This window comes from Miniopterus natalensis, chromosome 5 (assembly GCF_054644295.1).
Source record: "Miniopterus natalensis isolate mMinNat1 chromosome 5, mMinNat1.hap1, whole genome shotgun sequence".
In the NCBI taxonomy this organism is placed as follows: Eukaryota; Metazoa; Chordata; class Mammalia; order Chiroptera; family Miniopteridae; genus Miniopterus; species Miniopterus natalensis.
In genome coordinates, this window is record NC_142085.1 from 51875595 (window position 1) to 51893045 (window position 17451).

General features: G+C 37.6%; 1 protein-coding gene and 1 long non-coding RNA gene across 2 annotated transcripts in view; one reads left to right on the forward strand and one right to left on the reverse strand.

Moving 5' to 3' along the window:
• ASCC3 (activating signal cointegrator 1 complex subunit 3) overlaps positions 1-10261 on the reverse strand; it is a 219554-nt gene extending 209293 nt beyond the window's left edge. Inside the window, exon 1 of the mRNA XM_016220202.2 lies at positions 10119-10261. The gene's annotated coding sequence lies outside the window, so the exon portion shown is untranslated. The remainder of the gene's footprint in view (positions 1-10118) is intronic.
• A 769-nt stretch (positions 10262-11030) lies between these two features.
• LOC107542781 (uncharacterized) overlaps positions 11031-17451 on the forward strand; it is a 151777-nt gene continuing 145356 nt past the window's right edge. The window contains exons 1-2 of the long non-coding RNA XR_001603747.2: positions 11031-12555; positions 15040-15160. This is a non-coding gene — a long non-coding RNA (uncharacterized LOC107542781). The remainder of the gene's footprint in view (positions 12556-15039; positions 15161-17451) is intronic.

The following is a 17451-nucleotide window of genomic DNA, read 5'->3' on the forward strand; positions in this document are numbered from 1 at the left end:
ATGATCTAGTCAGGAGCACTGACCTCTTTTCTCTTAGACTGTCAAATTAAAAAATGACAACAGCCAACAAAACAGTCATCTTATGTAAATAAATCAAAATTATACTTTTTTTTATCAGATCAGCAAAAAATATATTTTTTGGTTTACCGCAGAATTTTAGTAATTAGTTTATGTGTGCCATGAGATGAAAAAAGTTGAAAATCACTGATGTAGCCCAAAAATGTCAACAGTGCAAGATTACGAAACCCCACTCTAGAATCTAAAATAGAGTTGTTTTATAAAGCAGGCACTTCCTACAGTGTGAAAGGACCCACAAAACTCAATTAAGAGACCTCAATGATTATTTTGGACCAAAGACGATGTGCCCAATGTGGGAAGGGGGCCATACAGAATGTCTCAGACCACTCCCTGTTTTTGCTCTTCTTGATTGCTTATATCCTTAAAGTTATTACAAAGTTTAACACTTGGAAAAATCTCTGACTCCTATATTAGAATGATGAGATACAAAATAATTATGTGAAATGTTTAACAAAATAAGAGATAATTTAAAAATAATGAAGAATAAGAAATGACTAGGCAAATTTGAAAATAGAATTTTTAGAATTAAAAATATATACTTGTTAAATTAAAAAACAATAAATGGATAGGTTAAACAACAGATGATACACAACAAAAGAGAAAAGTGATGACCTGGAAGAGAGAGACAGCTATGAATAACCCAATATGATATTATAAATCAACAAAGTATAGATTAAAGAGGACAAAGAGAAACAAGTCCAAATATATCAAATCAATAAATACAAATAAATTCAACTTAACAATGAAAATATTGACAAACCAAATCACTAAAAAGCAGTCAACCAAATACTTGATCTACACCTATAGCATAGGACAAAGAAAGGCTGAAAGTTAAGGCATAAAATAAGATCTTCCTGTATTATGCTGCTACAAAAGTAGCAAAAATATCAGACAAAATAGATTTTAAACAAAAGGTATTAATAGAAATTTAAAAAACTTCTCTTTATAATAAAAGATACAGCACTAAGAAGACATAATAATTTTGAATTTGTAGGTATACAGGATGAAATTTAAAATAAATTAAAATTAGTAGAACTCCAGGAGAAAGTGACAAGTCCAACATCAAAGTGAAAGTTCAATAACTGATCGATTATTGATCAGTCAAATCAACAAAATTTCAGTAAAGATATGAGACTTGAGCAGTGAAATTAATAAGTTTAATTTAATGAACATATACAAAAACCTGTACCTAATGATTAGAAAAATACATATTCTTCTCAAGTACATCAGTAACAGTTTAATATGGTCTATGTCTAATAGGCCATAAAGCAAATCTCAACAAATTTCAACAATTAAGTATCATACAGACCAGGGGGCCAGCAAACTTTTCCTGTCTAAAGAGAGAAAATAAATATTTTAGGTCTGGCAGGCCACCATGCAGTCTCTGCCCCATCGTCTTTGCTTTATTATTTTTTTAAAAAACAAACACACACTTTAAAAGTATAAAAATCATTCCTGGCCTCAGGGTGACCAAATTAGTTTGCTGACCCCCCTATATAGGTCACATTTGCTAAGCAAAATATAATTAGATTAGAAATCAGAAACAAAAAAGATAAAGCAAAAAACAAATGATTATACTGCAAATCAGTAAGGAAATGGTATCAGAACAGCTTGGGAAAAGAACAGCTGATTATATCACACTAAAAAATTTAATCAGAAAAGTAAAATGATCCATTTTAAATTTCTACTACCCACTGGGAATGAATTTTGGAGAACATTTCTAAAAACAAGATGATTCAGGGAATCACATCTGTATTTTTCTAAATAACACTGTCTGGAGCATTTGAAAGAAGAAATCAAAGCAGGAGTCAGTGGAGCGCACAAAGAAGACATTCTCAAACTTTAGTATTCATCAAAGTCATCTGAAGGGCTTCTCAAATTGCTGAGGCCCACCATGAAATTTCCTGATTCACCCCCAACTTTCTGAACCAGCAGATCAGATGGCACTGAGATGGGGCACTGTCGAGATCAGAATTCAGGAAACATCAGCGTTATACATATAATCCTCTATTATGCCATTTTAAAAGGGGGTCATAGTCCATAGTAAATCCTAAAGAAAATTTTTATCCCCTATTCCTTACTTTTATTGTGCCTTACTTCCACCAATTGGTTAATGTAGTGGAGTCACATTTAATTATATGAATCAAACAAATACAATATGCCAAATAAAAGGTATAAACAGAAAAAAAACGATACTGGAGATTCTGGCAACTATCTCATAAATTAAATGCATGCTCTAGAATGAATGGAGAATAAGCAATAAGAATACGTTGCTCCCTTAGGCTGTTTCAATCACCATATGCATCTCAAACTGTGAACATCTTGCTGCATTGCATGATTCCAATGTTTAAAACTATGTTCCCTTTCTAAAACAATATAAAACATGGCCACTAAACATAAGCCAACTTTTTCACCTAGTTCATCTGAAGAAACTGTGCTATGTTCCAAGTCTGGAGGAAAAACATGGCTGTGTAGGACATACTGAGAGATGGTATGCTGTGACAACCTGGTGTCCTAAGGGATTTTCAAGGGAAATTTCAATTATTCATTATTTCCACCCAACAAGTTCACGTTACATCCTAATTCATTCTCAAGCAAGAAGCAAGTACTGTTGAATAGTTTCCAATAAAATTAGAAAACATACTTGGAGCATGGATAACAAAGAAAGCAAGGGAAAGATAAACACAAACATACAAGGTGTGGCAAAAGTAGGTTTACAGTTACTCATATGGAAAATAATACAATAATTAATAAATAATAATACAAGAATAAACTGTTTGCATACTTACAACTGTATGCCCCACCCTGCATATACATTTTTATATGTCAAAATATAAAATGGTTTGTTAAAAATAAAATTTGTATGAGGTTCTTATACTCCAACTACTTACTTAATATTAACTCCAGGTTTCCTACCAAAAGGTGGGGGATGAGGGAGATAAACCTGGGCAGGCTCATAACCATAAACCAAATTATCTTTGTATTCCACGAAGCCCCCAGAGTTATATTAATTTTACTTTTATCAAAGCGTAAGAAAAGCTTTTCTTTTTATTCTTTTTAAATATTTTAATTGATTTTTTTAGAGAAAGGGGAAAGGAGGGGGGAGAGAGAGAGAAATATTGATGTGAGAGCAAAACATCGACTGGCTGGCTGCCTCCTACATGCTCCCTACCCAGGACTGAACCTGCAACTTGGGCACGTGCCCTGACCAGGAATAGGCAACCTTTCAGGGCACAGGATATTGCCCAACCAATTGAGCCAGACGAGCCAGGGCAGGAAAGCTTTTCTTTTAAATGCCCTTGGAAAACAAGTGGCTAGAATAACATATCAGCACCAGGTGAGAACGAGAATACTTAGAACATGCCACAAGGATCAAACAAGCACACATATTACTCTAGAGAACACAGGAAGCAGGCCCACTATATGCTAGACAGTGCTTATTTTATTTCTCCCAACACTGGCCCAGTGGAAAGGTCCTGGCCCAGAATATCTGAGCAAGGCAAAATTCCCATTTCACCCCAATCTCTGGGCCTGTGAAAGATAGACCCAAGGAATTTATGCCTGTCCCTTAATAAACCCTCAAAAGTTTACTCTGAATTGAAATACCTCCTCTCAAGAGGTACCCTCACACACCAAACCAAAACTCTAGTGACGCTCTGGAACCGGCCTTAGCTATTTACAAAGAAAGGGTTTTCCTGACCTTGTACACTTGTTCCTCTGTACCACAATTACATGGAGCACCATTACATTCCTCGTTATGAGCTCTGCAACTGGTGACCCTTTAGAAATCTGATTCAAGTTTTTACACCCAAATAACTAGAATTATATACTCCAAGTCCAAAAAATATTTATCCAAGGGTTTGATGGCCTTAATCTTCACTTACTGTTTTGTGAGCAGAAGAGGAAATTCTTAAAAAGAACTAACACCGACGCTATGTAAAAGAAATTGCCATACATTTGGTAATAGCAGATGATCTCTTTCCACTTCTCTCAATAGAAAAAAACTAGACACTACAATCAGGAATCAAATTAATGTGGTAATCATGAAATATAAAATCAGGTAGTAAATTACTAATTAATTAGGCACTATGAACTAGAACAAATAGTAAGGATTCTATTGTGCTACAATATTGCATTTAACATATGCTTTACTCGGCCTTTCAGAAAGTATTGCCATGACCATTATTTCAATATTTATGAATAAAAACTTACTTATAACAGGGTACTCTCTTTCCCTTTGTATCAGTCAGAAATGTGCCCTAACAAGAATTTTTTTTTTATGTGCCTTGTTCTGACCTCAACCATCATTTTCCTACCAGATTCCATCCACTGTTACTCACTGCTTCCTAAACTGAAAGATGTTTGATAGGGTCAAGCCTATACTTCTCATTCTTTCTTATAGTCTAATTTCCAAGCCATTTTTCTTAGCAACAAATTATATACACTACAAATCAGAGGAAAAACAGGTTTTGTCACTGACACCTCCAACTTTTAAAATTTAATTACTAAAAGAAGCACCATGCTTCAAACATCATCAAACATTAGGAACGTATTTTTGAAATTCACTTTTTCTGATGTTTTAAAAATTATAGCATGTCACCTTAAATTTTCTAATAGTATTGTGATCATTTCTCTATGGATTGCTGGTTAACAATTTTTACAGTGAAGATATCAGAAAATCGTATTTGTTGGCTTTTTAATAAAAATTACAACTGGAAAGGTTGAACAATGACGTTTTTCAATGCTTTATAAAATTTTCTATGTAAGTATAGACCATAAAATAACTGGGTCACTAAATACTAGATGCTGTTTTCTGAACTTAAAAATACCTTTAAAAAGTTATCTGCACTGCCAAGTGTCAGTACATTATCAAATTTAAGCATTCTTTTTCAATGAGTGACTTCTAAATAGTTGAAGATACCTGGCACCCTACTTTAAGCCTTCTCTTTACCAAGCTAATTAGTCCCATTTCATTCCTTCAATCCCCCTCATTATGCCTTGGTTTCTATCCTGTTACACAGGAATACATAGGCAGAAACATACATGAGAACTATATACAACCGCTCCAAGACAGTGGATTGAGGGGGAGGGGAGAGAAGCAAAAAAAGAAAAAATATTAACAATAGTTTTTAAAAAAACAAGCAAATAAAGCAAATATTGATACTTATTACATCTACATTGCAAGTACATCAGTGTTTGTTACATTCTTTTCTGAAATTTTCCACATTCTTGAAACAGACCATAATTGAAAGTTTTAATTAAAATTTTAAATAAACACAAAAGGCTAATGAGAGTGGTAATAGTTGTGAACGCATCAAACTTAATGTCTGGCAAATAGTAGGTTCTAAAAACACTACCTGAAAATTCTCAGGCTTATGAGTGACTGAACCTCTGAGTGCTGTTTTTTGTTTAATTTTTTTATTTATTGATTTGAGAGAAAGAAACATCAATTTGTCGTTCCACTTACTTATGCATTCACTGACTGATTCCTTTATGTGCCCTGAACAGGGATCGAACCTGCAACCTTGCCATATCAGGATGACATTTCAACCAAGTAAGTTGCCCAGCCATTGCCTGGGTGCTCTTTTACTATTCCCACCCATAATGTGCTTCAATTCTATTTAACCTAAATCACTTCTGCCATTTCCAATCAAGAGTCCATTTTCCATTCTCCTTAGCATAAAATAAGGAAGCAGATTACGTAGTTCAATAAATCTTTCTCTTTTTTAACATCCTAACACTCTAAGAAACAGACTGATGAATATGGCTTAAAAATTGAGTTAATCTTAACGTTTCTTCAAGGATGAATCCCAGGTCTTAAAATCTTTGTTTATTGGTCCTTGGATTGTGTACTCTCCACGTCTAATTCATATTCTTTAAAAATATCCAGGCACAGTATATCAGTTTCTAGATATCTTCCTATTCTTGATCATCAGTTATGTGTGACTTCACCGTCAAGATTACATTTTCAAGAGACCTAAACTCTGATGACCTAGCTTTGTGATTGTACTCTCAGATTAAGAATCATACAAAACCTTTCCTCTCAATTACAGCTGCAAGATTTAGGAGATAAAAATATATAGGCTATGAAGTTAAATTTGAATTTCAGATAACAAATAATTTAGTATAATATGTCCCGTGCAACATTTGGGACATATTTAAATGGGACACACTTATACTAAAAAAAATTTATTTTTGTATTAAAAAATTACATATACACATATATTCTGCTTGTTTTCAGCTTCATCCAAGAGAATGAGTCCCACAAGGGTGGGAATTTTTTCTTTGTTCACTGCAGTATCCACAGCCACCTAAAGCAGTGACTGAGGCATAGTAGGTTCTCATAAATATTTGTGTAATGCCTGGATGGGTGGATTGACAGGAAAGATAAAGGGAGGCCAATGCTGCCACAAAAAAAGGATTGACTGTATTTACGGGTCTGGATTCCCATATATTTATTTTTAATGCTTATATCATCCTTACTTCAATAACTTAAAAATATATTTTCACAGAAATTAGTTTATTTCAGTTCCTAAAAAGAGATGTTTTACAAACTAGTGAGTTCAATCAAACACAAAATAAATCAAAATCTAGCATCATTTATTCAACTCGTAATGCCATTTTTCTCAAAGAACTCAAAAACTTACACCTACATAAATTTATTAAAATTATTACTTGGGTATGCATTTTCAAAATCTCAAGCTAATAAAGCAGAAAAGCAAAAGCAAGGGTAAAAGAAAAGTTGGTATTTGTTAGAAACTCTAGGGTAGGAGTAGGCTAGGGTAGGGTAGGAATATCATAGTAGAATGTAGCAATGGCTTTCACTCATGTAACTGACACTTCTTAACCAGCATTTCTACCACATGCTAGACACCAGGCAGGTGGCCATGGTGAGCAAAATCAATGTGGTACCTGTCCTTGTGAAGTTTATAGTCTGGTGGGGAAGACAAGCCAATTAAACATGGCAATACAAAATAAGACTGCTATAAAAAGTAGTAGTAAAGAGTGTGATCAGAACAGAAAGGTTGGAAAGGGGAAGCAGCTTTCTTATACAGAGATCTCAGGTATGAAGAGTTGCAAAGGTAAAGAGAGCAACATGTTCCAGCTGAGGGGGGAGAACATTTCACATTCAAGAAACTGAAAAGATGACTGGAGTGTAGTGGTCAATGAACAATGTGGTAAGAGACAGAACTGGAGACAGGTAAGAACCAGGTCATGAAGAGCCTTATGTCATGTTGTAGAGAAATTATTCTGAGAGTAAAAACATTTCCAAAAGTTTTTTACTTGAGCTGTGCTTAATAAGGATTACAACTGCAGTGAAGGGGATGGGCCACAAGAAGGCAAGACTGGAAAGCAGGAAGATATTAGGAGACTGCTGCAGTAATACAGATGAAAAACAAAGAGGATAGGTTCCTGGACTGAAGTAATGATAGTGATTTAGAGAAAAGTGGATGAATCCAAGTGATTAAATCAAATATATTTGGCTTGCTTGGATTATCTGTATTTGTGGTGGGGTAGAGGGCAAAGATCCAGGCCAACTTCCACATTTATAGATCAGATTGATGGTACAATTCACTAAACTATGGGGATTTCTTTTTAGGGGGAGGGGAGTGGCAGAAATATCATGAATTCAATCACAAACAAGTTGAGTTTGAGATGTCTGTATGACATTCAAGCAGAAATGTTCAGTAAAAGTTGAATATTCAGGTTTGGAAGAGAAGACTGGTTTAGGATATAAATTTCAGAATCATTTGGAATACCATGGGAAGAGAGAAAAATCACCCAAGGATTTGTGTATAGACTAAGAAGAAATAGCAGCAAAAGATGGAGAAACATGAGCCTTTAAGAAATAAATAGGTGGAAAAGGTCTACAAAAGAGATTTTCAACAGTAGAAGACCAAAAAGGGCCAGGGGAAAACTAGAAGTATGATGTCTCCAAAACCCAGTGAAGAATGGGTTTTAAGAAACAGGTATTGCAAACCATATCAAATGATGTCAAGAAATGTGGTAAAATGCCCAATGAATTCAGATTTTCAGCAATATTCTTGCAGCATTCTGTTTCTAATAAATACAAACGAAAAACTGAAGTAAAATCATCACTCTTCAAACTCCCTAATAACTCACTCATTTTTTCCCAAGTTGACGGCCAAAATAAGTGACTTAGGATTGCAACTTTTTCCCTTTTTAAATCAGTGACAAAATCCCCATTTTGCTAATTTAGGGTTGGTCAAGGGAGCATTCACTGGCCAAACATTAATATTTTTCCTTGCCAGAAGTCAATTCACTGGACAGTCTCGCAAAGCCAGAATCTTGATTATAATCTCCAAAAGTGCAGAAGTAGTATAGGATCTTGCTTTTCCCTGGTATCTTGCATAGTTCTTGGTCTGTGCCAAGGAACTCAATAACTATTTGCTAAATGAGGTGTACTCAGAGCATTAGTCTGTGAAGCTTTCCAGAAATCATTTTTAGGTTATTCTTTACCACTCCAATCCCCAGAGTAGAGACAGCACTAATACTTTTGCAAAGCTTCTTTCACTCCTTAAAGAATGCTCAGAAAAGACTATTTAGCCCAGCCTGGTAGCTTAGTTGGTTCAGTATCTTCCTGTGCACCAACAGTTGCTGGTTCAATTCCTGGGTCAGGGCACATGCTTGGGTTTGGGGATGGATCCCTTGTTGGGGAGCTTATGGAAAGCAACCGAAAGATATTTCTCCTCTCACATCGATGTTTCTCTCTTTCTCTCTCTCTCTCTCTCTCTCTCTCTCCCCCCCCCCCTTCCTCTCTCTAAGCATGTCCTCGGTGAGGATTAAATAAAAATCTTTAGAAAACACTGTTTAGTGAGTCTCCAAGGTACAACTTAAAGCAGATCTCATTTTAGAAAATGCATGTACACTGGAGAAAAATGAACAAAAATTATTTTTGCAAACTGAGTATCACTATAATATTAATTTCTTCTTATAAATCACTTATATAGAATTTTATAACTAAGTTTCTTAAGTCAAGATGGAGGTGTATTTATTTCTATTACAAATAAGAGCAGAATTTAATATTTTTATATTGTTCCATCTGATTAGCCCTGTTGGGCATTTTATTCACTTTCAAGAAAGTAAAGAAATTTTTCTGAAAAGACAACTTAACTTGTCTCATCAGTAAGCAAGAATTTCCTCTCTTGTAATGGAACATGTTTTCCTTTAATCATATCTGTATGCCAATGTTTCTTAGCTATACAAACTGAGTAACTTCATAGTCACTAATAATTTCAAAATGACCTAGCAAGACTTTGAAAATGCTAGAAAACATTAATGACAAAAGAAAACTGGTTAGCAGGGATCAAGAAAGCTAAGCCATGAAAAATAAATTTACTCAAATAAAATTACTTAGCCTACATTTAATTGGCATCTCTAGGGAGACTTTTTCTGATGCAAGACTATTATTAAAAATAAAAGGTGAACAGGAGCATAATCCAGAGTAGAATCAAAAGCTGAACTCTCAACTTCTGACAACACTTTGAAAATCAGAGATATAATTTCAATCTATGAGATATAAAATCTAGTGATGGGAATATCAGCTATTCAATCTAACCTTACTTAGGGAAAGAAAGAAAATACGATTACTAGTTAGAACTGCACATGTGATTTCATTCATATGAAACTTTTAGCCACCACTAAAATTACACTTCTTTTAAGCCAAAGAACAGCAAGATACATGGACACATTGCATTCAATAAATTAGTTAATTTGTGATAAGAAGCCTTTTTAAAATAACTGCCCAGGTACCCACACCTCCCTATCTCGGGCACGCACACACATGGGCGCGCACACATTTACTCATTTCAAAATGACATTCTAGACTACTCGACTGCTGAATCCACTCACAATTCACCACGGTCAACTCCCTACCCAGTCTATCTACTTTTCAGTGCAGGCGTAAAAAAAAACAAGGAAGCAACATTCTCTCCCAGAACCTACGCGAAGAAAACGAAAAAGTTACCAGGGCTTTGGAAACAAACAAAAAAACTAATTAAAACAAATTACCCACGCACAAGAAAGAGAAATCACCAGAAGTGGTCATCACTTTGTGGCCTAACACCTGGGAAAAGTGTGGCTCGGCTCATGTCTGTGATCCTCCGCCCCCGCGTACAATGTCCGAGAACAGGACGAACCCGTGGGAGGTGCCGGGCAGTCCGAGGCCGGGAGGGATGACAGCTCGGGCTGGCCTCCCGGGCTGAGCGGAATCGGCGGAGGGGCGAGCCGGGTCGCGTCGCCGCCGCGCAGTCCCCGCCCCCGCCAGCCTCCGGGGCCGCGGCGCCCCGTCCCCTCCCACCGCCCCCTCCTCACCTCCCGGCTCCAGCTCACGCGCTGCCCATCCCTCCTTCAGCTCCAGCTCCGCGCCTCCCTCCCTTTCGGTTTTATTTTTCCTTCCCACGCCAGGTGGGGCGCGTGGGGCAGAGCTGAGGCTGCCAGCAGGCCGCGCCCTGGCCCGCACCCCCGCCCGCACCCCACGCCGGGCTTGCCTGGGTCTCTCCCAGCTCCAGCACACGGCCAGCGAGGGTCAGGCCGCCGCTCCGCGACAGACGCACAGACCGGCCTCTGGGGACGGGGCGGAGCGGGCGCGGGCCAACACGTCACCCTCCCGCTGCGGCGCCAACGTCGGCACGTCGCTCCCTCCGTCCCGCCCTCCCGCGTGCGCGCGCCGCCTCCCCGCCTCCCGGCCTCGGAGCTGCGAGAAGGGCAGAGCCTGAGGCAAGGGCCCGCCCCCGGACGGGCGTGGGCGCGGCGCGCGTGCCCCGGACTCCTCGGTCTGGAGCGTGCCCAGCCCTGGCCTGGTTTGCGTTCTGCAGCTCGTGGTCGTGTGAGGGTCTAACTCTGCAATCACTTGAGTTGGCTGAATCTTCCCCCTGCCCTAGCCTGGAAGGTGAAGACATGGAGAAAATAATTCCTCCTAAAGGTAAGGGAGAGAAGAGCAGAGAGTATGTATGAAGAACCAGGTAATTGCCATAGTCATCACCAGCCAGAGCTTCCGGCTTCTGCATACTTTATACATGGTTCCCTGGTTTCAAGTCCTGCTTTCTTAAGCTTTCTGGATTCTCAGTTTACTTCTCTTCAAGTTATCTCTGCTAGTCGGCCCTTTGGTTGGACCACCCCCACCAAAAACAAAACACCTGACAACTGACTGTTCTCTGGCTCAATTGAAAAAAACAGGAAGACAACATTCAAAAATTAACTAACCTCAAGAACTGTACAGTGTATGTGTGTATAGTTCTGCACTAAAAGCCAGGCATGCAAAGATGGAATTGAAACCGTCCTAAGCGACCCTCAGGTTCTTAGGGCCTGCTGGCCTGAAGCCAAACACAGGACACAGGTGCTGGTGGAAGGAAAGAGGTTTATTCAAGTGCTGATCACCTAAGAAGATGGGAGACTCATCCCAAAGCCCAACTTAGCATCTCAGTGCAGGCAGGGGTTTTTATAAAGGGGTCTTGGAAAGAGGGGAACTAAGGAATTCTGGCCATGTGCACTTTCACATTCCAGCTCTCAGGTGGTTTTGATGTTCTCTTTGGGGTGTGTCAGCGTCTGGTATTTTTTTCTCTATATGGGTTTTACTGCTGATATCTGGGGACAGAATGTTGCAGCATCTGCTATACTCCTGTGGTCAAGGCCAGCAAAAAGGGGAACTGGAACTCCTGCTGCCTGTAACATGCTTAAATATGAAACTATTAATATTTTAGACTATTAGTTTTGTTAGTATATTCTTATTTTTAAATCTTGGTTGGTTAGTTAATTAAATGTGAGGTTTTATATACCCTATTACAAAGTGAGTTACTAATGTATCATAGCACCCTTTTTCTCTCCCATCCCCCCCCATAAGGCATGTATTTTGTGTCCTGGTTGAACTGTGTTTTATAGAGAGGCAGCCAATAGTGATCCAGTGATACTCTTCAGTGGACAAACCATATCTGGAGTTCTATGTTCAGTTCTAGATTGAGCACTTTAAGAAGACCTCAGAGAAGTTGGAATTATTTCAGAGGAGAGCAAAAAGGATGAAGAGAACTCAAAAGTATGACCAATGAAGAAGTAGTGATTAAACTTGGGAGGATTTTTATAAAAGAGAAAAAGCTACTGGGACTATATCCAAATAAGTAAAGACCCATTGTGTGACTTAGATTTGTTTCATGTAGTCTTAAGAGGTGCACAGTTAAGAGAAACAGATTTCAGGTCCTGAAAAGAAGATTCCCTTCTAGCACTAGCCCGAGAAGTTTTCTGCCTTAGGATGGATGGAAGCCCTCATCACTGGATTTGACTTTAAGTAGATTCTTAAGGTTTACTTAAAAGGGACTAGGAACAGGGGAGCCATGAATCAAGAGAAAAATTAGGTGATGGTTTTGTTAAAGCTACTTCCAACCTTAAGATCCAACCAGTCCACAGTCCCAGCCTTAAAAGAATTTACAGGTTAGCTATGACACAAGACAAATGCACGAAAAGGTAAATATTCCCATGAGGCTATATGATAATGAGCGGTACTAACAATAAATGCTAGAATCCACATGACAGAATATTCTCATTACAGTTCCAGAGACTTAATGGAGAAGGAAGGAATGAAAATAGACTATGTCTAGGACTGCCCTATCTAGTAGGGTAGCCACTAGACAAATGTGCTTATTTACATTTGAAATGTGGCAAATCCAAATTGAGATGTGCAGTAAGTGTGATATACACACCAGAATTGGAAAACTTAATACCCCCCAAAATGTAAAATATCTTAATTCTTATGTTGAAATAATATTTATTATTAATAATTAATTCTTATGTTGGTGTATGTTGGGTCAATATGTTAAAATTAATTTCACCTGTTTATTTTTCCCTTTCTAATGTGGTTACTAGAAAATTACAATATATGGCTTGCATCTTATTTCTATTAGATATTCGTGGCCAAAGAAATATACTTCATTGAACTCTCAGAACTATCTTTGTCTTCTTGTAGTCCTTGGGGGATTTCCAAAGTGTTAATGGGAAAACAGTCTGATGACAATATTTCTAAGGAAGAGAAGCAAGACTGTTTAGAAAGCATGCCCTGAGCAAGGGTAAGGAAACAAAACTAAAGATGTACTTGATGATAGTGAGTCACCTGTTTGTCTATAATGAAAGGTTCACTAGAAGATAATGACAATGTTAAAGTTAGATAGAAACTAGTCTGTAAAGTAGAATTTATTTATAAAATCTTTCATGTGCAAATTATAAAAGGCTTATTTGTAGGATTGATTCTAGAGAATACAGCACATTGAATTTAAAGTCCAAGTTGTGGCTGATGGTAGCCTAAAGGCTAAAAATAGCCAACTTGGTAGTTTATAAACAGGTTTCATTTCTGGTTCTTGCTCTATGTTGTATCCACAAGTACTAGCAGAATGCCTGACACATAGCAGACAGCAAATGTTTGTTAAATCAATACAATTTTTTTTACACTCAATGTTTCCCTTATTACGTGACTAAGAACTTAACATTTTTAAATTGAGGTACAGGTCTAAAAAACAATTGAGGTGTGCTAAAGTGAGACTACTACCCAGATCAAGATATAGACCATTTTCAACACTCCATAATACTCCCTATGGCCTTCCCAATCAGCACTCAAATCTCTCTATCCCTCCCCAGCCACTCTGACTTCTGTCAACATTGATTAGTATTCCGGGTTTTGAAATTCACATAAATGAAATCATATCGTATATCACTCAACATATTTTCATGTTGTTGACACCTGGCCATAATTTGCAACACTTGTTGATACTTGAAAGACATATTTTCCACCCTTTATTTTAAAAGTATTTTCTTATGGGAAAACCTCATAAAGGTGTTTATTATAGAGTAATGTACATTCGAGTTGTCATTGATCTTTAAACTTTAAAGACAGGTTGTACTTACTTTAAGGGTAGGCGAGGTCAGCATAAACTCCATCCGGTACCATTATAGTACAACTTGGTACTTCAAAAATGACTGTCAAGTTAACTTGCTGTGACTCTTTTGCTCAAACACACCTGAAAATTCCTTATGAAAAGTTTAGATCAACTACAAAGTTAGAGGCACAGTCCCCACCCTTACTTCTGACACTAACTGCAAGTTTGTGGAGGGATTCCCTAAACTACCTCAGTTTCTTTCACTAATTTGTTGTAAAGACTCGTGGAACTCACTGAAAGCTATTACACTTGTGGTTATGGCTTATTAAAGGGAAAGGATCCAGATTAAGATCAGCCAAAGGAAGACATACCTAGAGCAGAGTCTAGGAGGGTTTCCAATACAGAGCTTCATTTGCCTTCTAGCCATTGAATCAGAAAACATTACCATTTCAGCATCGAAGCATGACAATATGCATGGACTACTGCCTATAAGGGAGGCTTATGGGTGCTTGGTGACCAGAGTTTTGGGGAAACTTCATCATGTGGGCATGATTGATTACCCACTTGATTAATCTCAGTTTCCAGGTCCACTTACCCTGTGTGACTCAAAGTCCAAAGTCACATTGTTGGTCTTTTGGGCTGGCTGGCCCCAAACCTGACTATATGGGTGTGCCAACCCCGACCTTAAATCATATTGTTAGACTACCCAGTATGACCCAAGACCCTCAGGCAAACAGCAGATCCTGCAAGGCTGAGGGCAAAGACCAGACCCTCTCTTTGGGCAAACTCAAGTTCTTTTCTACATACCCCCTAAATATTACTTCACTTCTCTAACTAGAGAATTTAGTGTTTCCAAAGCCTGCAACTGATTTATTTCTTTAAAAAAATAATTGTCATGTGAATGGTATCCCAAAAAATGTATACACACACTTTGAATAATTATAAAGGCAATGTTTATAAAACAATAAACATTTTCAAAATTGAGCTATTGGCTGTTAAAGTGTGTATACATTTGGGGGGGGTCACCCTGTATATTACTAAGATTACTGACCTGTAATTCATTTGTTTGTTCTTTTTAAAGTTGACAACAGCTACAAAATAAAATGGAGAGTTTTCCAGTAGACTGTAAAGCTAGAACTGACCATAAATGAAAGACAAGGCTGAGTAGCAACATTTCAGTGATTTTGAGGCTGGGAAATTGGGTAAGTGTACAAGACTCCCCCAGAAAGAATATAAACTTCTGAAGACCTTGATAAGGAACAGTGAAATTGTAAAAAATTGTCTCTGTATTTTGAACATTCTTTCTTTACATTAATGTATTGAGGAGTCATCACTGAGGAATGAATACCATTACAGTTTAAAATGAAATTAAGAGATTTAAAGGTTAGGTACCACTTACTATTATTGATATCGTGTTTCTGTTTAAAATAATTTTTAACTACTCATATAGATTTAGCTTTTTTTTTTTTTAGTTTAGATATAAGTTGCAATTTTTTGTTCTTGTTAAGATATAGTAGAGATATAGGACTGGAACTGATGAAATAGACTGGAGACTAAATGCCACCTTTGCAGCTCAAACAGGGCAAGGGCAGTGAAATCAATCAAATCACAGGTCTGCCAGGCAGCTATTATAGTCATTGGTCAGGAAGGGCAAGGTTTGTCAGGCATAAGATTCTGATTTCATAGGCTTGAGAGGCTCAGACTGAAAGCTGTATTGCACTAACTCTGCAGATTGATCTGAAAGTTCATTCATCCATTCATTCAATTTTGACATATATTGAGAACCTACTGTGAGTCAGCAGACACACTAGCAGACAAGATAAACACTGTGTTGGTTTTTACAGGTAATAGCTAACATTCACTGTGCATCTACCTGCTGTTTACTAGTCACTGTGCTAAGTACTCTTCCTGGAATACTAAGAGGGTGTATTACTCTTTTAATAATAAGTGATTTTATCTAGATTTCACAGGTAAGGAAATTGAATCTCTAAGAGGTTGATCAGGCTGGAAGAGAATGTCTAAGGACCACTTGTCCCACCGTCTAAAGCTGAACTGTCTTGCTATCAAAAGGCCACAAGTGTGATAGCTCTCAGTGAGTTCCATGAGTCTTTACAACAAATTACTGAAACAGGTAGTTTAGGGAATCCCTCCACAAACTTGCAGTTAGTGTCAGAAGTAAGGGTGGGGACTGTGCCTCTAACTTTGTAGTTGATCTAAACTTTTCATAAGGAATTTTCAGGTGTGTTTGAGCAAAAGAGTCACAGCAAGTTAACTTGACAGTCATTTTTGAAGTACCAAGTTGTACTATAACGGTACAGGATAGAGTTGATGCTGACCTGGCCTACCCTTGCCAGTTGTAGTGGACACCGTTTCTCAGTGCCTGAAACAGTATTCTTATCTTCTCTGTCACTTTCCGTTTCCCTGGTGGATACAAGAACCCTATCTTTTGGCAAGATGTGGAATTTCATAAAGAAGAGGGGATTGATGACAGACTTGTCAAGGGTTACCTTAGCTCTTTTTTATTAAATGGTTTATTGTCTAGGATTCTAGTATTTTCTAGACCAGACAAAGGGGCACCTTTTGGTTACATCTCTGCTAGTTGGTATTTATTTTGCTATTTTGCAGAAGAAAGATTGAAAAATATGAACAGATCTTAATTTCAGTGTCTGTATTAGTACTAAAAATATATATTTAAGGTTGCTTAAAAGCAAGTTCTTCCTTAAAATTGTAATGTTGATCTTACAAATTTTTAAATATGTTTTAATTAATTTTTTTTTTTTAAGAGAGAGAGGAAGGGAGAGGGGGAGAGAGAGAAACATTTATCAGCTGCCTCCTGCACACCCCCTACTGGGTATGGAGCCCACAACCCAGGCATGTGCCCTGACTGCAAATCCAGCTGGCGACCTTTTGGTGCATGGGACAACACTCAACCAACTGAGGCACACTAGCCAGGGCAATTTTACAATGAAAAAAATTTAAAATTTAAAATCTGGCTACAGTTAATGAAAGAAAAGAGAAAATTGTCCTAACCTGAACAGAAAATCTCAGACTGACACAACTCTGAACAGACCTGGTTCTTTAATAAGCAGTAAAGTGAAGTTTTATAGATAAAATGCTGAATATGTGCTCTGTGGGAGAATTCTCCTTTTAAGCTTTCATGAAGACACAGCTAGGAATTATAAATACTTACAGGGTGGGGCAAAAGTAGTTTACAGTTGTTTGTATGGAAAATAATGCAATAACTAATAATAATATGAGAATAAACTCTGTTTTGTGAATCACAACTCTAAGCCTACTTTTACCCCATCCTGTATATAAGCAAAACAAGATTACCAACAATTTTTTATTATGTGTGTAGCACTAATTATAATTACTTCCTTTGTAAAAGGAGGCATTGTATAATATCTTCTCACTGCTTGAGACTCTGGAAGTAGACAACTATATCCTACCAATAGCAAGTTTGTGTGTTGAGACCTCCTCCCACAGAATGAAT